Below are 24,329 nucleotides of genomic sequence, written 5' to 3' on the forward strand. Positions count from 1 at the left end.
AATTGCAAAGGGGGCCCACTTCACCTTCCAGTGGTCTCAGAGATTACAAACACACGAGGATCTTGCAAAACATCAACCCCGTGCAAAACCCTTATAGTGCGGACCTTCTAAAGGCTATAGGAACTTGTACCAGACTCTTGAGTTGTGTTCGCCCAACACAACTGCATATGATCTCCAGCGCGTGAATAAAGTATTATCCTGTAACTCACAAGAGCACAGAACAAAAACCATAGCCAAAGGAAATAATTTTAAAGGGAATGTAGAACTAACGCTTGCAGAGTCCAGAGATAAAACCTCCCCACCTTTCCTAAATAAGCCATTCTCTCAGGCCGGGTGATAGACTATGTCACCTCTTTGTCTAGGGCTACCATATATATGTATATGTATATGTATATGTGTGTGTATATATATCAGAAAATCAGGAAGAATGAATGGGATAAGAAGAAATTAAAAATGAAACAAAGAATTCAAACAGATTTTTTGAAGTTCTTATTCTGGAAAAAAGTCATTAGATTAGCACCTTTTTCAAATCATTTGTTTAGCTAGTTTTACTGAATTCCTGTGAAGGATCCGATGCTGTGCAAGGTGCTAGAGGCATAAAGATAAACAAGATAAGCATGAAACCCCTGTCCTTGTGGAGATTCGTATCTACTAGGTAGGAAGCTCTATCAACGTGTACATAAAACAAAGCCTAGCCAGGAACAGGTTGGAGAAAGCGCTTGTAACGCAGACTCATGGCACAGGTATGATGGAAAGCTAAAGTACAAATAAAATGGAATTTGGTTTGCACAAGAATTAATATTGCTACTCTGCAGAAAGTGCTGGTCCATGATCTTCCATACACAAAATGCACAATAAGAGTGCAGCATATGGATCCTGATTGTAAAAGATGGAGTGGTTTATCTTGGGCAGCAACAATGTAGTAACATATAAAAGAGAAAATAAACAATAAGCTCCATAATGGACTTAGAATTATGGCTCAGACAAGCCCCATTGCTGTTTACTTTTAGGGGGACATGCCAGCATCAGAATGTGAAAACCACGTAGGGCGCTGCTGGTGAACATAGGAGCTTCCAGTGGGGCTTTTATCCTTAATATATTGGTGAGTATTGGTTGCCATGAGGGAAAAAGGCATTGAGCCCATGTAGAAAAGCTGCTTGTACTAGTTAAAAAGAATTTGCTTGGGGCCTCATGGCCACCAAAAGGTATTTAATGCATTTTTCAAAATAAGAAAATTAAGTTGGCATTTTCCTCTCTCTCCCTTTAATAGATTGTGAAGTTATTAGGGAAGACTTCTAAAACCTTTGTTTAGCACCCCAGGGCAAATGGAATGGAAACTTAGGCACTCTCTCACACCAAGATGAACCTAGACACAAAACACAGCACTTAGCAAACCATAACAGGGAATTCACAAAGTTATTGAAGACTCTATGCCTTAGGCTAAGAGTTTCTCCTTTATATCAAGTAGCCTAATTGTAACTATTAAAAAATGAAATAACTCAAGTAAAATTAGGCATAAAGCTGCTAAAGAAGCACCTTTAAATTCAGGCTCCATGATTCATTAGCCCCAATATTGTAACTTAGGAGGCAAAGTTGCACACATGCCTGAGGCTGAGATTCTAGTCAAACCAGTTCTGAGTGTCTCTCTCATCTCAGAGTGGTTATGGGATGTGGGTTCCTGACTATGCAGTTTTGAGAAGCCAGAGTTAGACGTCTTAGGTCAGGACCAGTGGATGGAAACAGGTTCATTTTTAAGCACAGGGTGATCAGAATCTGCACTGCAGCTTATCCTCATTCTTTATGCAGTTTCCCATGAGACAAATTATGTTTGAATTACATTTTCCTCACTTCTTTTGAGGAAGGAAACACGTAAATTTCTAAGTAGCAGCATGTCCCTAAAGTCTCAATGGATATTCTAAAGCTTGTATAAATTAAATATATTTTTTCCCGAGGCTTTTCTTGTTGCAGTTGTCCAATTGGAGGGAGCACCTGGTATCTCCAAGTCCTAGCTGTTACATAAATCATGCTCTATTCAGAATTTCTTGCTTCTGGAAGTTTAAGAAATGGAGAAGAAAATCCAGAAATTGATGGAAGTACAAAGAGAAAGATAAAAATCACAGTCATGGCGGGATATTTTTGCACAATACACCTCTCTGAAAAACTGATTAAAAACACACATGAAAAAATAGCCATAAGACAAAGGAATGCAATTCATATAATATACATACATATATAAGGAACAGGGCACATATCAACTTCTGGATTCCAACTTTTTCCAAACACACATGGAATTATCTCAAACTTGACATTTTACCAGACCACAAAGCAAGTCTCCAAAAACATAACAGGGTTAGATACATGCTATTATTTCAGAACAATAAAATTATACCAAAAATCAAAACATAAAAATTAAAATTTGTATTTGTTTACAAAATAATAAATATGCTTCTCAATAATTTATGGTTTAAAGATCAAATGTCAATCAAATTAGGAACTATTTTACATAACATTGTAAATCAACTATACTTCAATAAAAATATTGACAAAAAAAGAAAGAAATTAGGAACCATTTTGAAATAAATGATAATAAAATAGTACATGTCAAGACATGTACTGTGCAGCTAGAAGGGTACTTAGAGGGTAAGTACCCTAGATATCCTAGAAGGGTACCTTAAACACATATGTATAAATAAAATAAATGCTAAAGAGTAATTAAGCATTCGTTACCTGAAATTAAGAATCAGCCACTAATTTAATTCAAATGAAACACTAGTGAAGGAAATAATGAAGCAAAGAGTAGAGAGTAACGCAATAGAAAATAAATACAAAATGGACTCAGAGTGTTCATCGAAAAGAAAGCGCAGCTGACACTTTTAGGAATTGAAATGGACTATGTTGAAGACAAATCACCCAGTGAGTTTGTGTTCATTAACCCAAACAACAAAGAAACGAGTGGCTGTGGAGAAAGCTTTAATATTTGACTCCTAGGGACTACTCAGGCTGTAAGCTCCAGGAGCGCTCATGGAAACCCTATGGCTCTCTGAAGAAATCTTGTGACAGGCACATACTTAAGGTTTAAAACGTATGATTGCCTTATGAGTAATGCATTTTAATGCAAAAATTAAGTAATGCATTTTGAAAATGAAAAATAGCCAACAAAACTAACAACAAAAATGGTAATCTTTTTCTTTTTGATTTTTTATTGTGACAAAATATATGTAACATAAAATTGACCATTTTAACCATTTTTAAGTGTACAGTTCAACGGCATTAAGTATATTCACATTGCTGTGCAACCATCATCTACCTCCAGAACATTTTTCATCTTCTCAAACTGAAACTCTGTATCCATTAATTAATAACTGCCCATTTCCCCCTCTTCCCAGCCCTGGGCAGCCACCATTCTACTTTCTATCTCTATGAATTTACTCTAAGTATCTCATATAAGCAGATTTATACAGTATTTGTCCTTTTATTACTGGCATAATTCACTTAGCACAATGTCTTTAAGGTTCACTCATGTTGCAGTCTGCACCAGAATTTCACTCCTTTTTAAGGCTGAATAATATTTCATTGTATGTATATTTTGTATGTATGTGCATTTTGTTTATCCACTCATCCATCAATGGACACTTGGATTGCTTCTGTCTTTCTGCTATTGTGAATAATGCTGCTATGAACATGGGTGTACAAATATCTGTTTGAGTCTCTGCTTTCAATTATTTTGGGTATACCCAGAAGTGCAATTTCTGGAACATATCATAATTCTATTTTTAATTTTTTGCAACCTCATTGAGATGTAATTGACATATAACATTGTGCAAGTTTAAGGTGTACAACATAATGATTTGATATATGCATATATTGCAAAATGATTACCACAATAAGGTTAGTTAACACTTCACCAAAAGGAGTATGAAGGTGGCAAATAACACCCAAAAGGATGTTCAGCATCATTAACCATTAGGAAATGCAAATTAAAATAACAATGAGGTATCATTACACACCTATTTAAATGGTTAAAATTAAAGATGCAGACAACATCAGTGGCTGGTGAGGATGAGGAGCAACTAGAAATCTCATTCACTGGTGATAATAAAGAAAAGTACAGCCACTCTGGAAAACAGTTTGACAATTTCTTATAAAGTTATACACTTGCCATGTACCCCAGCAATTGCACTTCTAGGAATCTATCCAAGAAAAATGAAAATGTACATACGCTGTTAATAGCTTTTTTCCCCACAATTGCCAGAAACTGGAAACAACCCACATGTCCTGCAATGGATAGGTGAAGAAATAAACTGTGGTACACCCACACAATGGAATTCTATTCAACAGCAAAAAGGTACAAAATTTTGATATATGCAACAACTTGCATAAATCTCAAGGCATGTTCTATCTTAAGTGAAAGAAGCTAATCTCAAAAAGCTAATCTTACATTTTGTATGATTCGGTTTCCATAACATTCTCAAAAAAGTCAAACAAAGCAACAGAAAACGTATCTGGTTGTCCAACTGTTATGTACGGGATTAGGAGGTGACTACAAAGGGATAACACAAGGGAGGTTTATGGATTGATGGAACTGTTCTGTATCCTGATTGTGGTAGTGGTTACACGAATATATGCGTATAATTTCAAAAAGCCAATATTACTCTATGACAAAATTTTTAATAAAATAGAAACAGCTTAACACTTTCACCAACGTGTCTCTTTGGGGAGGGTTTTGGGGAGAGAAAACTCAGGCACCCTTGAGCCTTGTACAAGGATGTGAGCGGGGAATTACTAAGGCTCTCCTAGGGAAAACTTGTTGAGGGAGTAGTTTGTTCTCTCTTTGTTTTTCGCCGGAAGCACGTTTTTGCCAGGCTGGGGAAGGTGCACTCTCCGTAGGTTAAAATTTCGATCGTAATCGGCAGGATTCGAACCTGCGCGGGGAAACCCCAATGGATTTCTAGTCCATCGCCTTAACCTCTCGGCCACGACTACTGGTGTGGGAAGGGAGGGGTCTCATTATAAAACGATATGTGGTAGATATAAAGATAAGACTCCTGTGTAGACAAAAGTGTGTGCAGCGAGTTGGGCAAAAACACTCAGGTGAATGAAAGCTTGGGGAGGGAAATCAAACTCTCTCCGGCAGCCCCGACATGACATTTAGGGGAACTGGGATGAGAGTACTCGGCTGTACAAGAATCTTTGCTCAAAGTTCAGGTCAGTTCACCAACTAGCGCCTGCCTCCCTCGCGGATGAGTTGGGTTCATGCTGGGTGCTGGGGTCTCCGAAACAGGAACCAAATTTACTCAGCACCGAGGTGAAATCAGCGTAATCCTACTTTTAGACGTGGTGGGACCAACCCTTCTGCTAGAACTTCTAGCCGGCTCGATGAATGATACTGTGCTCAACGGGTTTCAGGGAAGGGAATGCTCCCGCTGATTTATGTCTAAGGTGGGGGGAGAGAAAAACGACGTCGAAAATCTCCTCTAGATTCCCTCGCTCGTTGTTTCTAGGCTCCTAATTTAGGCCCAAAGTATTAATCTCACCGTGTTTGGGAAGGTGCTTTGCAGATGCAAATACGCTTTCACTTTCCAGACACGTTAAGAAGAGGCATTGCCGGTCCATGAGTTGCGTTTTCTGTGAGATCGTAGCTGCTTTCTAAAAAAATGGATTACGTGGTTCAGTTTTTTGGGGGCAATGCAAGGGCTCGTTTTCTCTAAATGTAACCCACACTGCACGTTTCCCGTTCTCCTTTTTACATTTGTAACTCACTGGTTCCTTCAGCAGAATTTCCAGATGCTCTGCAGAAATGATTCAGAATAGAATGGTTAAATGGAGATGCTGGATCCCAAGATGCACATGTAAGTCCCCATTTTATTACCAACAAACTGTTAATGGGTAAGAGGTGAGAGCTGATGAATACGATGTATCTTGAGAAAGCTGATAGGTAATTGCTTGGATTTAATACATTATATTTAACCAGAAGTAACAAAGTGTTCTTTAAATAGAGTTCTATTCAATTCAGATATCACTGAGAAAGCCTTATGGGGGGGGTAGATCTAATTAAATATCAAATAATTTACTTTTATCTATATCCAGAAAAGATCAATAATGCCATGACTAACAGAAGAAATCTGGTCATGAAAAGCAAGTGCATCATTCAGTCTGTGTGCTCATAGATTCAGAGCATTTCTAATGTGTTTTTCCATTGGCAATTTTTGGAAACTTCCCAACCATTTGCATTAAGAGATTGCCAAATATATTTAAAATCTTTATCTTCTGTCCCTGTAGGAGTATTTTGGGGGCAGACCTGTGTTATGAGGATTCCTAAAACGTTTTTTTAAAGTTACAATTTTTTTGTTATGACGATAAAAGCCCATAAAAGAATAGTTTATCAAAGTATGCATACAAAATAATTTTAAAAGTCTAATTAAATATTAGCAGGTGATGGGGGGAGAGACGCCTCCATGGATTCTACAAACTTCTAACTAGCATCAGTTATTCAAGAAACAAACTCAAGGCCCACGTGATTGTGAAGGGCATTGAAAAAGACAGTTGCTCAAACCAAAGACTACTGAGGTAACATTCAGTAACCTCAAAGTCCTTCAGTCTACGTTTAGAGAATTCATCTTTATTGTGCCAAGTAAAATAAATTTCTCCTTCTTGAGAAAACTTGGGTAATGATGACTAACACACTGGGGGTGGGGGTGGGGTGGAGAGAAACCAGCAACAGCAGCACTTTGGTTTGTCTCTCCCTCAGTATTTTGAATGCAGAAAAATGTGGATAGTTGAAGTCATACAGGATGTGAATTGTGCCAATATCTTCCAGATAGAAACCACCAGGAATACATATGCAGCTGAATAAGTTGGGCATAGAACTCCTTGTAGCAATTGAGAACACAGTGGGGAAGCATGGGTACATCCTAGTAAAAGAGTACTAAAAAGTACTTAAAGAATTTAGTCTTGTGTTGGGCGATTTGGGAAAAGAGTTAAAGAATCAGGACTTTGTTTTAGATTAAATGCTGTCTGGAAGTAAGGGGTGATTCTCTGATTAAATAGCTTAAATTTAGGATTAGGATTTAAGATCCTATCCTGAAGGAAGGAAGAATAGAGCAATGCTAAAACTATGATTGGCAAAAAACCGTAGTCATTTTTTGGTATGTGTATTTACCAAGATAAGGAGGTTTGGGGTCATTTTTGTGGTTTGAACAATGCTTTTGTGCAAGTGTGTGTGTGTGTGTTTCATGTTTGTGTTCGTGTTCAGACATGATTACAAAGTGGTCTTAATTTTGTCTTGATCAACCATGGTCATGGAATGGCCTTGTCTGACATTGGTGTTCTGTGAAATTGTTTCTGTTCAACAAAAGAACATCAAGTCCTAGCTGATAGTACCAGGTCAGCTCCCAAATGTCAAGGGCTGCTTTTATCTCTCTAATTTGTGTATTTGACTAATTTAATTGAATATTATATCAATATTTTTTCAGGAGCTTTCTAAATGTTATTTTAGTGGCTTTGTAATGTTCCATTATTCAGATGAAGTAAGAATTAATGAAATATTCCCCTTTGTTGGACAGCTATGTCATTTCTGCTGTGCTACTGTTATCAATTTTTTAAAAATACCATCATTGTTTTTGTGCACCAAATGTTTTTCTTCAGTTAATATTAATTCCCTAGAACAGTGTTTTACAAAGCGAATTACTGATTCAAGTGTTATCAAGCTTAAAATTAGCTGAAATGACTGTATTTGGTAAGTGCTATGGTTTCTTGTGAGATTATAAAGAAGGGAATGATTACTCCTGTTACACCAGAGGAAAAGAGAAGCTGGTGAAATTTAACTACAAATGAGAGTTTGGGAGATATGGACTGGAGAAAACTTTTCCCTTGTAATCTGAAAATGTGTTGGTATTTACTTGTTTGTGTCCTAGCAACACACTTCGATTCCCAGAATGGGGATTGGGGGTCTAAATTAACTGTCCCTGCCATACCCAGTAACAGGAAGCTGGCTCAAAATCCTCCTCTCATGAACCACATAATCTCTAAACTCAGAATCAACCCTATTTATAATAAAACTTAATTTTGCATAGCTTTATTTACATGTTTCTATCTGTCCTTTGAGCTTTGTGCGCGACAGAATGTAGCTAAGGCCGGCTCTTTGGAAAACTTGCTCTCTGGGATTGTGCCTTTTCCTCTGTGGCCGCGGACTTCCCTCTTTGGCACGTTCTCGCGTGCTTCACTAAGGAGCAGAGAAGTGAACTTTTTCTGAGCGGGTTGGAGACCGTCCCTGAATCCTCCTTTTCAGCAAGGAAGGGAGCTGGTCAGCTCCCCACCGACTCTCAGCCAAGCATTCCCCCCACGTGAGACTTCGAATAGCCCTTTGGGCCAGGGGAAGGGCAACGCAGTTTACTGTTATCAAAGTCAGTTACCGGTTAGCTGTGAAAGCAAACGCAGACGACCCCGATTCTTTCGAGTGTCCTTCATTCCGGGTCCTTCTCCCACTAGCATGTCCAAGTTTGAGGCTGCCTGGAGGTGCCATTCAGCTCCGGCCCGCGTCTCCTCAGCTCCCGAAACTTGGACTTGAACCGACACGTCCTCAAAGACAAGAGGCTGGAGTATAAACTCTGTGGTCAAGGAAGCTTGACCAGATCTACCTCCCACTTTCCCCAGTCCTTAGGCTGCCGGAAGGAGCTGAGGAGCTAAGGAAGTGATGCGCGGCGTAGTCCTGGGAAGAAGCCGAGCACTGGGAGAGAAACCACGGCCCGGAGGAGAGGATGCGGGAGTGGGCTGCGGGTGTGAACGCACAGGCTCTCAGTACCCAGGCTCCTAGGCTCTAGGGCTGCAAGAACTTTTTCACTCAACTCAAACTTCAGCTCTGGTCTAACACGTCCTTTTTCTGCTTTGTGTTTTTGCAGACAGTCGGTTCAGAGATCACGTTTTGTCTTGTAATTTTCAGAATTAATTATTTTCATTTCTGAAATGAAATGGCCTGAGCTTTCTTCTCTTCCTTCCACTACCCTCCTTCAGTTTCTCAGATCACAACCTCTCGCCTGCTCCGGGTCAACAAACCTTGGACTCTCCCGCTCTTGAGTTTCACCCTCAATGACCTCACCTGTAATTCATCCCTTCCTGTCCTCAAAGACATCAACCCACGTGACCGACGGTCGCTAAATGAGCCAGTGCGACTGGACCCTACGGTCTCACGGAAAAGCGGCAGCGAATAAAAAGGCGTCTTTTGATCTCAGAGTAGAGTCACCAAAAGAAAATTCCCGAGTTAGAAAACCTGCGATCTTTCCAAAGCTCCCTGGACGCATTTAAAAACGGTAGTCCTCTCGAGAGAGAAGGCGACAGTGGGATTGCGTTGCTCCATGAGCCCATTGGCAAAACAACATACGAACTCATCTTTTTCAAAAAGAACACAAGTACGAACAAGAAGGGTCCCCAGATCGAAAGAGAGAACTCCAGACTGGAGCTAGAGGAAAGGGAGTGGTGGGGCTGGCCACATATTTACAGTATCTCCCAACGTCATTTGTTGGAAGTTCCTCAAGTTCCATTTTTGCGAAGCCAACAGTCCCGAGAGTGAACTTGGAGAGACCAAATGAAACTGGACAAACTATTTCTTATTTCATGGCAACGAATGACATTAGTCACTGAAAGGCTCAGAAATTCTCCCACGTTGGGCATTGCATGTCCCTTGCACTGTCTTATTTGTTTTTGTGTTTCTTGAACTTTCACGGTGACTGGAACAGATTAAACCTCCACGATTTGTATTTATTGTTAAGCAAATAAATAATCAACAGTCTTTGGGAGCCAGCCAAGCCCCAAATACCGTCGGGCTCTGTGGCGCAATGGATAGCGCATTGGACTTCTAGTGTGGAAGCTAAGGCATTCAAAGGTTGTGGGTTCGAGTCCCGCCAGAGTCGTGGATGTTTTGTCACCAACTGGATGCCCTTGCCAATAGTCGGTCCATTCCTGTATGAATTGAACGTTTTCTCCACAGTCAGTGAATACCAGGTCCTTACATTTCTCTCTGCTGATATTTCTATTTTCTTGTGTTTACATTTGAGGAGCTTCTTCATAAGCATTCCCATGTGTGTCAACAGTGATTTGATGAAAAAATTATATATCCTACCCATCTTTTGTGTGTATACACATGATAGCAGAAGAAGATAAAGAATCAGAAAGCCAGATATCAGGGAGAATTGTTGGGGCTTAAATTATACTTGAAATCCTATGGGAGGAAAAGTAGATTCTGTCACTCTCAAAGTTGAAAGTGTCATTCTCATTCCTTGGACTGGCTTCATATTGTAAGTAGAGCTGTTAATAGAGCCCAGGACTTCTGAATAAGAACTTTTAAGCACCCAAAATTGGGTCAGTGGATAGACAGATTGTACTGATACTAATAAGAATGCAGTAATAAGGCAGAAGTAGAAACAGATGTGTGAATGGGTCATTCTCTGGGTCCAAAGATAAACATTTGGACATTCATAAGAAATGTGGTCTGTCATAATGAGAAAAAAATTTTTTTTTTTTGCTTGAATGCTTTGCTTAGTTTTGGGGAGTTCGTTCTAATAATGCCAACGTTTCAGGCCATAACTGTTTCTTATGTCACTTCTGTGCATTCCTTAGGAAACCATAATTATGAGTAAAAGTAACTGATTCATAGGAGAAGAGGCTGGTGATCCTTTCCTGGAAGAAAAATGTGAGCTAACTGGATGTGAACCCAGCCGTGGAAGTAATGTTCCTGGCTTCTGTACTAGGATGACAACACAATGTCTACATTTCTGTGGCACAAAATTGGAAAAAGAACAGAATGCTAGGAATCGCTTGGAGAAGAACGGCACCATGCAGAATTTAGTGGGAAATCAAGAGAGGGCCAATGATGGCTCCTGCAGAAGGTCAGTCAGCATCTCCTCAGTTTGGACAAGGCATAGCTGCCCTGGGCTCTGGAATCATGGGCTAGTTTCACCTGGGCTAGTTTCGCCTTATCACTTGGAGAGCAGTAGTTTCCTTTTCCTTAACATACTTGAGACATTAGTATACTCTATCTGCAGAATCCCACTTAAAACCTTACTTCTCATTGTTAAGAGTATTTTGTCTCTAAGAATTTTTACTTCAGAGCAATGCAAATTCATTTAAAATTAAATAGGCTAAAATTATGCATTTGAAAGCTAAGATGTGAATATGGCTAACTCAGCACCTGGTCACAGGGGAGGAGACTAAAATTGGCTCTGGTCTTGGATGTGAACAAAGTCTTCGATGAAGGAAAGATCATAAGTTTGGACTCTAATAACTAAAAGATTAATAATAATCCAGAGAACCAAGGGAATATAAGATCTGCACAGACTTGAAGACAGTACCAAAAATGTCTAAATAAGTTTTACTGACCACTCTTGCTTGGCAAAGAAGGAGCTTCTTTGGGAGGATAGGGAAAGGAGGAAGTTAGTCTATGAGAACAAGAACTAAAGTGGAGGGAAATGGCTTTGCCTAAAAAGGATTTAATTTTAAAAAGTTTTTAAATGGCTTTGCCCAGTTCCCCATCTGGAATAGTGGAGTCATTGACAAAAAAAAAAATCCACAGACATAACCATAAAGTTCTGTTTTCTGATCCATCATCCATAGACAAAATGGTCAAGACACTACCAAAGAAAAAAAAAATCAGTTTCCTTTATAAAGTGAAATGGCCACTTCAATTTTCTTTCAAAAATAAACGATCTAGACAACATTATTGTATTATAATCATCAAACTTGCTAAGAGACTAGAACTTAATTACTCAAACCACTAAAAAGAAATCATAATTACTCTAAGCTAAGAAGTTAGCCTACTATGGTTTCATGGATACTGGCAGAAGATATGAGACTCCTGGATGAGAGACAAAGGACAGTTTATTATTCACCACAATATCAGTAGCCAGATAACATCATTTGAACTGATTCCCCAAGTATCATATCCCCACAGGGATCACTGGGAGGACATCTTGGAGGCTGGCTACCAGATATGTCTAAGTGTGGTCTTCTTTGTATTTATCCAGCTTGGTTGAGGTAGGGCTTTTTGAGTATTCGGATCAATTTCCAGTCATTATCTTTTCAAATGTGGCTTCTTTCCAATCTTTTCTCTCCTTGCCTTCTTGGCTGTAACTGTCAATGTGTTATACCTTCTCAACTTCTTGATTGTGTTTTCCTTTAATAACTTTTTTATTCTGGATATTTTCATCTTACCAATTTATTAATTCTCTTTTTGCTAATTTGTTTTAAAACCCATCCATTACATTCTTAAATTATTTTTTAAAGTTTATATTTTCTTTCTCTATTTTCAGGTGGGTTTTTTTTGAGTCAAAATTCTTAATTTTGTGTGTCATTTCCTTTGACTATATTAAGTGCAGCTAATTTTGAACCACTTTGTTGGATTACCATTGTATGGATTCCAGGAGGGCCGTTTTTTACTGTCGGATGTTTCTCATAGTTTTGGTCAGTTTTGTTGGTGCTTTGGAAATCTGCCATCAGAAATGAAGTGTTTTACCAAAGAATAATGGATTGCATACTTTTCTTTTAAACCTCCCCTTGCCATGGGACCACTGGTAAAGTAAAGTAAGATCACTTGAAACAATATGTACTGGTTTGAAGACTATGCTTTTAAGTCATAGTATGCTTTCCAATAGTCATCAAATTTTGGAATAACTTGAAGCATTGCTAGTTTGATTCAGTTCAACTTAAAAATTTTAGATGGGTTAGAAATTACATGGAGTTTCTATAACAAACATTATCCATATTAAATTAAGATATTATTGAGATAGAAATTACATATTTTATTGTACGTCCTCCGAAAACTCACTGATACTATAGTTAAAAGATTTTTTACAACACCACTATGGGAAGAACACAAAAGAAGTGAAAAGCAAGAAACATTAAAGCCAAAAAACAGGTGGACAAATAGTAATAGACTTCACAGAAACAACCTGATTTATACCAAAGATTCTTCAAAAAGCTCTGGAACTGAGAACACTATGTACTGGAGGCTAAAGGGAAACTTAAAGCAGATTGTCTAAAATTTGAGAAGCAATTAGATTCCTAAATTCTCTGCACTTATACATACTGACTGTTTGGCCTTCCACCACCCAGGAAAAAATCTGGAGATTTATTCTTCAAAGAAAATAAAGAATGGGGTTAGACTGTTACAGATGAGGATCTGAGTACCATAGTGAGAACAGGAGAGGTTAAGCATTTTGGTGTATAGGAACGCTGAAGGCCGAAATGCCTAGCTCTTTTTCTTCACCTTACTCTCAGATCTCTGCCAGTTAGGGCTTTACCCTGCTGGCAGGACTGAAAAAAACAGACTTTCAAAAATGAAAGGTAAAAATACTAAGAATCTATGTGTGGGGCAACCGATGTAAGTTGGGAAAGTCTAACATAACAGATAAGCATATTGAAGGCTCTCTTCACCATTACCTCAGACTTTGAGTTATTTTTATAATCTAAAAAAATAAAAACAAAAAACCCTTGAGAACACTCTCCACTAAAACAGTGGAGCAATTAAATGAACAAAAAATAGATTATAAACAGGTGAGCAAAGAGAAGATTCAGATGACAGCTGTGCAGCAGGCCCACAGAGCAACCATTTCAGACTGCACGCAAGTAGAGGTCAACTGGAAAAATAGCTTCAAGAAAAATATTTGAACTGATATATTACCTGATTTGATTGATCTTGTGGAAAGCTCTACTGAAAGCTATTTGGCAGTTAAGGAAGAATTAGCAATTACCAATAGATGCGAAGGAACTTAGGCACATTAAAGTTTTTCTTTTTAAAGTTTGCCTTTTTAGGCAATTATTAGCATCCAGTAAAGAATGGAAACACAATCATAGCTCACGATGCTGTGTATAATACTTTCATAGGAAAATGACATAAACAATAAATGTTGAATTAAACAAAAGATGAAATAATTATTTTGGAAGGATAAGGAGTAGTGGGTGATGGTGGTGTAAAACAGTTAACTAATTAACATGATGGAAAGTAAGTAGATAATATCTTAATTGATTAATCAATAATAGCAGTTATACATATTACTTAGGAAAATAGAGATCTGTAAATCCAAGAAGGAAACAGTTAAAATGTTAATTTTGGTGGCATCTAGACAAGATAATTTGAGGAATTAGGGGACAGAAGACATGTATTTCACAATGAGATTTCTAGTAATATTGAACATTTTAAAGCATATCCATGCTAGAGGAATTTATACTGAGACATTCAGAAAGCACTCATTTTTATTTTTAATATGAGGACTATTTATAAAGATGTATACAATTAGAGAAAAACCACCAGGGAGAATGTAGTTCTCCAGCACAAGTAATAGTAGGGGTATTATTACTCCTATACCTGAGGAGGCATGGAGAGAGTGTAATTACTTGAACTCAGAAGAAGAGAGCCTTGTAGAGAGGGCTACCTTGAATGAGGTGTGGCCTCCAGTCAAGGAATGCAGCTCATCTGGTGACCTGCAAGGAGAGAGACAAGAAGTAAATACCTGCCACTCATATCTCCTACTGGGACTCCCACTGAGCTAACCCAGCTGGAAACCAAAGAGCTCAAAAACCCATACAGGCCAGGTCCAAGGGCTATATCAGCATGCAGTAGGGTGAAGAGCCACACACACACACACACACACACACACACACACACACACACACACAATAAATAAATATATATATGTATATATATATGGCACAAGCACAAAAGAGAATTGACAATGAGAAAAACAGCAAACAATATAGAGGATATCAGAAGAGAACAACAAAAACAGAACAAAATTTCAAAAAGGATTAGGTAGAAAATGATATGTAAAAAGAAAAGCAAAGAAGATCCAACATATGAATTGCTGGATTTACCAAAAAAAAAAAAATCAAAGTAATAAAACATATATTTAACAAATAATTTAGGTTCTGGTAGGTAGAGCCACCCTTAGGGGCAATGCGACCTGGGCAAGTTTCCTTTCTTTCTTTCTTTCTTTCTCTCTTTCTTTCCTTCTGTCTATAACAACTTGATTTAAAAATTACTCCTGGTTGAGAATCACTGTTCTACTCTTCTGCCTCTCACACCTCTCTTACCTTACGCCATGAATATATCAAGCTCTTCATTTCACAGCCCATACCCTTAGACTAGCAAAGACACGTGATGGGAGAAGATATGCAAGAAAGGAAAGAGGAAGGAGAAGAAAAAAAGAGAGTCAGTTGAGGACAGTGGAGAGGGAGGGACACGCAGGAGAGCTGTGGAAGAATATTCAAAACTTATCCTTACAGAACAGTTAAAATACTGAGTATAGGAACTTATAACCATCACCTCATCACCTATTTTAAGACCTGCATTTTAATACTGATATATTAGTATTATTCCATAGATATTCATAAACATGCAATTTTTATTGAAAGAAAGAAAAGGAAAGGAGGGAAGGAAGGTGGGCGTGATGAGGGAACAGACATCTAAATCGCACTGGTCTAAGAAGGGTGAAATATGGATGGTAATGGGTAAGATTTGAAAACGCCTCCTACGAAGGTAACTGTGATTCACTCACAGAAGTTGCAGAATTTGAGCGTGATAAGAACAGAACAACCCCATCTCAGAAGTGGGATTCGAACCCACGGCTCCAACCAGAGACTAGAAACCCCGAGCTCGGGAAGTAGAAACTTGAGTCTGGCGCCTTAGGCCACTCGGCCATCCTGACATGTGTGGTATAATCTGCTGCTGTGATTAACAACCAATGATATTCGTATTACATCCAGAATACGTGGGGTGAAACACAAGCTCTGAACTGATCGCAAAACGGAAGAGGCAAAAAGACAAATTTTGATGGAAGCTGGAGGCTGTTGCTATGGCACAAAGTTAAGTCAGCCCCAGAGCCCGGGATCCGAGGGTATTGATAAGCCGCTCCCACCACACGTCCCCTTACCCCTCCCGCACCGCGCTGCCTGCCTCCCAAAGGCCCGCTAGGCCACGGCCCACGACGGTCCCCATGGTGTGGGAATTTCACAAATCATAGAAGAGCCCACAGAACAGAGTTAGCGCTGGTTTCGAAGACCGCTTCAGCCAGCTTCCCGCGGTGTTCATGCTCTCTCATTCCCACAATAAAATAAAAAGTAACATAGGCAAGGAGAGAGCCCGTGAGAAGGGCTAAAAACCCTCCTTTAATAACCCTATTTAAATAATAATAATAATAATAAACCTATTTAAACATTAGAACTGTCCGTCTAAGAGTACGAGGCGGGCATATTGCACACTCTTCCAGTGTTTCTCCCCATAATCTTCACTTCTCCTTCCATATCTTCTTTTCATTGGCTTTTATCTCCCTCATTTCTTTTCTCCCATTAATTTCCTCCCAATGGCCTAGGGAAAGAGGATGCGATGTATTATGTGATACAGGATAATAGATACACGAGTTCAAAGGGTTGATGGCCGTTACCGAGTAACAAATAGCTTCTCTCTCTCTCCACCCCAGTCCCCCAGCCCCCAGTGGTAAAGGTGAGAGGTTTTTACTCTGTTGTTTATTCTTCATTTTGTGTCAAGCTAGTTCCTACTGTCCTTGCTTCCATTTCCTATGGTTAGGGCTCCCAGCGTTGTAGACACCAAGTGTAAATCAGTTATTGCAGTCTACTTTGTATATGGACAATGGCCAAAGGGGAGTTCATTTTACTTTTGTTGTTTACCTGTCCGTAATTTTTTGTCTGACTGAGCACCTAAAATATTATTTGCTGCTTTCCTGACCTTCCCTTCCCAAGAATGTGACTTTTTGCTTTCCTATGGATAAAGCTGACTCGATTTATTTTTTTATTCACTTATTTATTTATTTAACAATATTTATTTAATGTATACTCAGATTCTGTAGTTGGGTCTGAGGATACAGAAATGGAGCAGTTGGGGGCTGGGGGCAGACAGTACCCCAAGCTAATGAGTGTCAAAACACACTCCTGCCAAAGTCTGCCAGTGACACACCTGCAACTGAAAAAGTTGGTTTTACTAACTATTGCAGTAAGAGAGAATGCACAACAGGGAAACAGTGGAGTGCCTCAGTCAAAGAGTGTTAGAAAGAACTGATTATAGGATTTGGGCTTTGGTTAGGTGATTTCGGGGAGGGTTTAAGGAAGTATGGCTTTGCAGTGGTTTGTATACTGTCAGGAGGTGGGGGTAATTCTATGGTTGGATATCTTAAATCTTATCTAAAGGGAGGGCAAACTAGAGTAAAAATAGAGCTGGAATTAGTAAAGAAGCAGCAGTGTTTACATGAAGTGGGAGAGGGAAATGTTTGGTATTCTGTGGCTTGGACAATATTCATGTTTTCATTTGTATTCAGGCACTATTATGGAGTTGTCTTGTTTCTGTCTTAACTTACTAGAGAGGTCTTGTCTGATATTGATGTTCTGGGAAATTGTTTATATTCAACAAGAAAACATCAAGACATAGCTGTAAATGCCAGGTCAGCTCCTGGATGTCCAGGACTGCTTTTCTCTGTCTCATAATTAATATATACAGACAGCTAGATGGTGGTAAAAGCCATAAAGAAACATTAAACAAGGAAGAGATACGGGATGTGAGGGAGATTTGTGACATTGTTAAATAGTGTTATCATTGACGGTCTCATTGAGAAGGTGGCATTTGCACAAAGACCTGAATGAATAAAAAGATTGACTCATGTGAATATCTGGGGTAGATATTTCCAGGTAGAGGGACTAGCAAGGGCAAAGTTGATAAAATGGGATAAGGCCTGATGTTTTTGAGTAAAGGCAAAGAAACCTATCTTTCTGGCAGAGAAATTGTGCAACATATAACCTCATTGCTTAACCTGTCTCCATCCTTTCCCAAATCAAGATAATCATCCCTTCCTGCCCACTCCTCCATCCCTAGGCCTCACCAGAGCTCTCATCCTATTCTTTCTTCCACGTCTGATTTTTATCTTATCAATGACCTTGAGAGTCAGAAAAAGTACCTAAAATTGCATGAAGCTCAGAGATATAGAGAGGATGTTTATTTTATATGTTACTTGGATATTGGGGGGAAAAATATTCTGCAGGTGTGATGGTTTGTATTTTTTTGGTCAAGTCAAAATGACCTCTGATCCACATTTAGTAATATCTAAATGTTATTCCCCAGGTATATAATTGTCACATTATATTTAATTTCGAAATTCTGTGTGTAACTTATATCATAAAATGACATTTGCACACACATTATTTCATAATGGTTAGTATTATAGGTAATATATGAGTTTTATGCATTATTTTCTTCATATGTGGTCAGGATTGCATTTGGCTTCAGGTATAGAAAACACAATAAATAATGCCTTAAATAATAGAAGGATTACTGATTCAAAAATAAGTAGTCTTGGGTTAGGCAGTCCTCATGAAACTAAGCACTTCCTATCTTCCTCTTCTGCCACCTATGCTTTGGGATGTTTGTCCCCATGATCTCTCTACGGGTGCTCAAAAACTGTCTCATGAACCAATAAACACTGAATGAAACAAGAGCACTATTTCCTGAACTGCCAAGTCATTCCTGGTTTTGGAGGAGTGGGCCTCTAGATAAAATGTGGAGGAGAAAATTAGAGGACGTCTTGGATTTTTTTCCCCCTAGCCCTGAAGAACCCAGACATCCCATTTCTGAAACTGAGGGGAAAATACCAAAGGGTACAACCAGATTTGATTCTCCTGCATTAGGTCCAGGTTCTGAACCTCATTTCTCTCCATCTTTTCATTCTTTGGAAGATTCTCCTCAGTTACTCCAGTCGTTCCTAAAAATGGTCATCTCCTCCGGGTTCCCGCACAGGTTGGTGAGGGAGCCTGTGCATCTTCTCTTCAAACATATCTGAGAAGTAAATACGGTCTCCGAGGGTCCTTCCGCCCAGATCTGCGAATCCCCTTCGGCAATAATTGACTCTAGGAATAATCTTCATTCTACCAGCAATTAAAAAGTGTGCTTGAACGTACAGTGCAGAGGTTAAATGGTCTGCTTGGTGAGTAAATGACTCAAGTGGTCGAGCCACACTTTTGGAAGACCCTGGTTTTTCTGAAGCCATGGATTACTCCAGCTCTTCCTGGGCATTGAAATTGCTAATGGAATTTGGTTATTTATAGCACGAATTAAGACCTTGACAAGGGCCTGGATAGCTCAGTTGGTAGAGCATCAGACTTTTAATCTGAGGGTCCAGGGTTCAAGTCCCTGTTCAGGCGCTGGTTCCTGTGGTTTTTTTTGTTTTTTTAGGCAACGGACATTGACGTATTTTGGAGAAAAGGGGGAAGGTTTATGTAATGTACTTTAAATGACTCAGAAAAATATGATATACATAGAGAAAATAATGAAAACAAATGGGGTAAAATGTTAAGAAAAGGTGAATCTCGGTAAAGGGTGTTCCCTCTAGTATTTTTATTTTTGCAACCTCTTGTAAGTTTGAAATTATTTCCAAATAAGAATTCTACAGTTAAGTATATTAGTAAATGTAATTGTATAAACATCAAGAATCACCAGACTTTGACATTTTAAACTACAAGTTCAGCAATTTTTACAGGTTGTATATGTCCAAATTTCAAAACATCCAAGTATAAAAGAAACCAGCAGACTGTATATGTTTAGGTGTACTGTATAACTTATGTTAGCTAGCACCTAATAACGACAACATTATCAGGCTTTTTTTTTTTTAACCAACACAATAGGTTTTCATTTTTACATATAAAAATTAAACTACTTTAGCAAATTAGAGCTATGGAAGGTGTCAGCTCAAATGTCCATATTTTTACATGAATTGAAATATACTATCCCCACTGCACACTCTGACACTCTGTGGTGACTACATGATTTGGAGGAGAAACACAGTTACTTCTGTTGTTGCTACATAATGGGTAGTAACAATATCATCTATGTTAGATCACTAGTGGGTTTATTTTTTTATAATGCTTTACAAATAGTTTAAATTTTATATTAAATACAACAAAAAATTGAATATGTTAGTAACATTGTCAGAGTAACTAATGACAGAGAAATGGCCAGTGGCTCCCAAACTTTGAGGCATATTGAAATCACCTAAGTGGGGATTTTTAAAACCTACTGAAGCCTGGCTCCCACCCCCAGACATTTTAAAAGCACCCAGGTTAATCTAATCAAAATTTGGGGACAATTGAGAGCTTTCCAAGGGTGGTTCCTGCACAAGCAACATCTCCATCACCTCAGTCAACAAATGAAAATTCCCACTGTAAGATCCTGGAATATTTCCAGAGCCAAATGGGCACATTTTGAACCGCCGCGCTGAGGGTAACTTCTTCCAGAGAGAAGGAGGCCGTGGATTTCCATCTGTAGGCCATTGCTTGCTTGGTGGATGCACTGATAAAACAACACGCAGGAATTTGACATAAAACAAAACAACAAAAAGAGAGAAACAAAGCAGCAAGATTCCCTTTCTGTGCAGTTAAAGACTGGGAATATCGCCTCTAAAGACTGGGAATATCTCCTCTCCGCTGGGAGATCAAACCCCGGCCTCCTGTATGACAGGAAGGGATACTCACCACTGAACTAACCAGGAATACGTAACCGTTGATTCCAAAGAGTCTCAACTGAAGACACATTCACGCTTTGTGTCCTGAACTTTCTGGGCAGTGAATTCCTGGGAGTTTCACCAATCTTTACAATAAGAATCTGTTATAAGAATCTATAAAAAGGAATTCCCCACTTATCTAAATCTGAAAACGGCCCCACAAAAGATTGCAACATTGCTATAGTTTTATCACTAATAGCAAAGAAATGTTCATTAATAGTAAGGAAGGCATTAAACTTTAAAGCAAACAAACAAACAAACAAAAATCTCCCTCTGCTCCAAATAACTTCCTTTCTTCTTCACCTCAAGCTTTTTCCTTATTTTAGATTTACCTCAAGGGTCACTTTCCCCTGGGACTTTTTCTCACACCAGTGTGATTTAGATGTATTTCTTCTGTTTCACTTTGTCATGATAAGATCATATATAGATGTGTGAATTTCTATGTGGAATAAAGGTAAGGGCTTAGTCTTAAAATCTAGGTCTTAGATTTTTCAGGGTTGGCATTAAATGCATGTTTATTTTTGTGTAGCCTCTTGGTATTAGAAAGTCCACTGTTAGGAATAGTCCTCAGTAAAACTCCAGCTCAGTTCCATAGGTGGCTTTGCAGAGGATAGTCATTGTAGCAATTCCAGGCAGCAGAGAATTGGAGACAACTTGGATATCTAAAATGAATGTGCTACACAGAGAGAAAAACAATACTAGGAGTCCAAAATTAAGATGTTGGCAGGGCCATGCTCTTTCTGAAGAACTCTTTCCTTTCCTCTTCCTAGCTTCTGGTGGATCCCAGAAATCCTTCACTTTTTTTTGGCTGTAGCTGTATCATTCCAATCTTTGCCTCCGTCCTCTTATGACTTTCTTCTTTCTCTCTGCATCTGTGACCTTTCTTATAAGGATACCAGTCATTCAATTTAGGTCCCACCCTAACCCAGTATGACCTCATCTTAATTTAACTAATTACATCTGCAAAAACTTATTTCCAAGTAAGGTCACATTCAGAGGTTCTAGAAAGACACAAATTCCAGCTGACACTATTTAACCCACTAAAATTAAGAATGAAGGATGAAGCGTTATATGCATAAACATAGTTAACTGCACCAAAGTATGCATTAATAGCTGTAAAAGTACTGATTAAAACTGGTTGTGATGAGAGGGAAGGGAGGTGGGGAGGAAGAGTATACAGTCTTATGTTATTATTGTTCAGACTAAAGAAACAAAAGAGATTCTCTAAAGAAAGACAGGCACCAAATGCCTAAAAGGCAAATCTTCATGGTTCACGTTCTTTGATTGTCTGGTGAGAGCTTCCTGGTTCATGGACCGCTGTCTTCTCACTGTTGCCTCACATGGCAGAAGGGAGAGAGAGCTCTCTGGGGTCTCCTTTGAGAGAGCACTATTTCTGTTTAGGAGGGATTAACTCATGACCTAATCGCCTCTCAAAGATCCCACCTCCTAATACCATCACATCTAGTCGGGTCTATCCAAATTGCTCCCCTCCACTCCCAGATTAATGAATCATTTTAAGGGAACTTTAAAATGGCTTACTTCTCAATAAATCTATTACTGGTTTATTATTTTTATATGATGCCCTTTTTCGATTCCTCTTAGAAACTTGGGGAAGTGTTTCTGTGAATATTTGGGAAAGGAAAATTAATGAAACACTAGAAGGTAAACTATTTTCGGTCAGTGCCTTTGCCTGATTTGCCTGTTAAGGTTTCCCCACTTTCAGAGGCATTCCTAAATGGGCTCTGTTACCTAAATTTAAATGAAATGGAAAAAAGAGTCTATTCTGCCTGAACAGGGACTTGAACCCTGGACTCTCAGATTAAAAGTCTGATGCTCTACCGGCTGAGCCATCCAGGATTTGCCCAGCGTTTCCTAACTCATTACACAAAATGACTAAGAACACCGAGGTGTGCTAGTGATGCTCACGATTTTGGAAATCACTTGGGTCTGCCAGGGGCGTTCATCGCGTACCCCCGACCCGACGCTGCAACTGGCTTGATTGTATTGAAGATTCCATTTAACCCCCAAACTATTTCTTCGTTGCACAGACAATTATTGTGTAGCACTTATTGCAGGGGGAAAGTCGTGCTGAGAGTAGGGTGGGATCCGTTGGGGAGGGAATATTCCTGCAGTTAATGATTGCAGACAGAGCCCTTTGAGGCCGCACCCACTCATCAGAGGCGGCTTTAGAGCGGGGGCGCAGGCTCCTTCACCAGCAATGACTTCAGTAGGTGGGAAGAACTTCAGGAAAATCAAAAATTGGGTAACGAATGAAGGTTATGTCACAAGGAGGAGGTTTATTTCCCTTTGTTTCCTCCAGTGTTTTCTTTCAGAGTTGGGGTCTCCTGGAATTTTAACGCCAGAGCAAGAAACAACGTAACGCCCACTTCGAAGTGGTGCTTCCGTCCAGGAAAAGAGCTCCCTGAAAAACCCACTTCTTCAAAATTTTCGTACATCTCACTTTTTCAGCACGCCCACCTTTCCGCACCTTTCCTTCACACTCCTTTTCCTCACCCTCTCCCCAGTCTCCTTTCCCCTCTACTCTTCCTTTCGTCTCTCCAACCTCCCTCTTGCCAGTGCGGGGAGTCCACATTTGTCCCTGTCCTATTCCTTTACTTTTCAACTCCACATTTTATCTTGAACTCCACTCTCTTTAAAGACAGGAAGGACCAGGCAGGTGGGACAGCATTTGCTGCCTCTGTCACGGCAGGTCTTCATTTGTTCATGAGACTGTTACCGAAAGTGGGGTCCGGCTGCCCGCTGCTCTAATACTTGAGAGGTAAGGTTGGTGAAAGAGAAAGTTTGCTTTATTTCGGAGGCCAGCAACCAGGGGAGAGGGCGGACTCCTGTCCAAAGGCCGACTACCCCCCACTGACAACCAGTGGCCAAGAGCTTTTAAAGGGGGGTTTCAGGGGTGGATAGGCGGCGGGAGGGAGCTACATTCAGAAATAGCACTGTTAGCTCTGACAGTCATGTTGAAATTGGTCGTGGTTGGTCTGATCAGTGTCATCTTGATTGTTTTGAGTACAGCCAATCTTTAGTTCCAAGGCCGATTTTTTTCCCATTTCTTTGAGGTCAGTTCTCAGAATTGTTGCAGGTCGTGGCTACAGTCTGGTCATCAGGTAGTTAACTTCTTCCACCTGGTGGGGATTTCAGTATCTACAAGACAGCTCACAGGATGTGGCTCAGAATATTACCTATAGCCCTTGAGGAGGAACTAAAGGGCATTGACTTTGCTTAATGACTAAACTATTATTATTTTGTCCTCTTTGACTGCTTTCCTTTGCTTCTGCATTTTCTCACTTCTCTGATTATACTTATTCTTTGGCTAGTTTTTCTACGGATGAAAGGCAGGCGGGGGGCATGTGGAGGGGCGGGGAAGACCGCAGGGTCCTGCTCCGTTTCAAGGCTTGTTAACACGTCTGCATAGGCAAAAATGCAGTGACAGAGTCACTGCACACAGACGATAATTAAGATGTTGCATTGTTTCCCAACATGTTGCGAGCTTTATAAACATTAATAAAGACACATTTTTGATAGAGGTCAATTTTCATTAAGATCCAAAAGAAAACAAGAAATGTAAATTAGTAGTGTCACTGTCATGAGTGTTTGAATTTAGCTGCCTCTGCCTGGTGTTCTTGTGGGAATCTTGGAGTTTGAAGAAGAGAATAACGTGTGTTGGTTGGTGCAGTATTGGGGAAAGAAAAGAAACCCTAGCAGAGGATGGTTTCGATCCATCGACCTCTGGGTTATGGGCCCAGCACGCTTCCGCTGCGCCACTCTGCT

The 24,329-nt window shown here is 39.5% G+C and overlaps 5 non-coding genes across 5 annotated transcripts; 2 read left to right on the top strand and 3 right to left on the bottom strand.

Moving 5' to 3' along the window:
• Positions 1-4,901: 4,901 nt before the first annotated feature.
• Positions 4,902-4,983, bottom strand: TRNAS-AGA (transfer RNA serine (anticodon AGA)). The gene has a single exon. It is a non-coding gene; the product is annotated as a tRNA-Ser (tRNA).
• A 4,833-nt stretch (positions 4,984-9,816) lies between these two features.
• TRNAR-UCU (transfer RNA arginine (anticodon UCU)) lies at positions 9,817-9,905 on the top strand. Its single transcript is given in 2 exon segments — positions 9,817-9,853; positions 9,870-9,905. It is a non-coding gene; the product is annotated as a tRNA-Arg (tRNA).
• A 9,210-nt stretch (positions 9,906-19,115) lies between these two features.
• Positions 19,116-19,188, top strand: TRNAK-UUU (transfer RNA lysine (anticodon UUU)). Its single transcript has one exon. It is a non-coding gene; the product is annotated as a tRNA-Lys (tRNA).
• A 3,139-nt stretch (positions 19,189-22,327) lies between these two features.
• On the bottom strand, positions 22,328-22,400 carry TRNAK-UUU (transfer RNA lysine (anticodon UUU)). Its single transcript has one exon. It is a non-coding gene; the product is annotated as a tRNA-Lys (tRNA).
• A 1,857-nt stretch (positions 22,401-24,257) lies between these two features.
• On the bottom strand, positions 24,258-24,329 carry TRNAM-CAU (transfer RNA methionine (anticodon CAU)). The gene has a single exon. It is a non-coding gene; the product is annotated as a tRNA-Met (tRNA).

This window comes from Physeter macrocephalus, chromosome 18 (genome assembly GCF_002837175.3).
Source record: "Physeter macrocephalus isolate SW-GA chromosome 18, ASM283717v5, whole genome shotgun sequence".
Lineage (NCBI taxonomy): Eukaryota > Metazoa > Chordata > Mammalia > Artiodactyla > Physeteridae > Physeter > Physeter macrocephalus.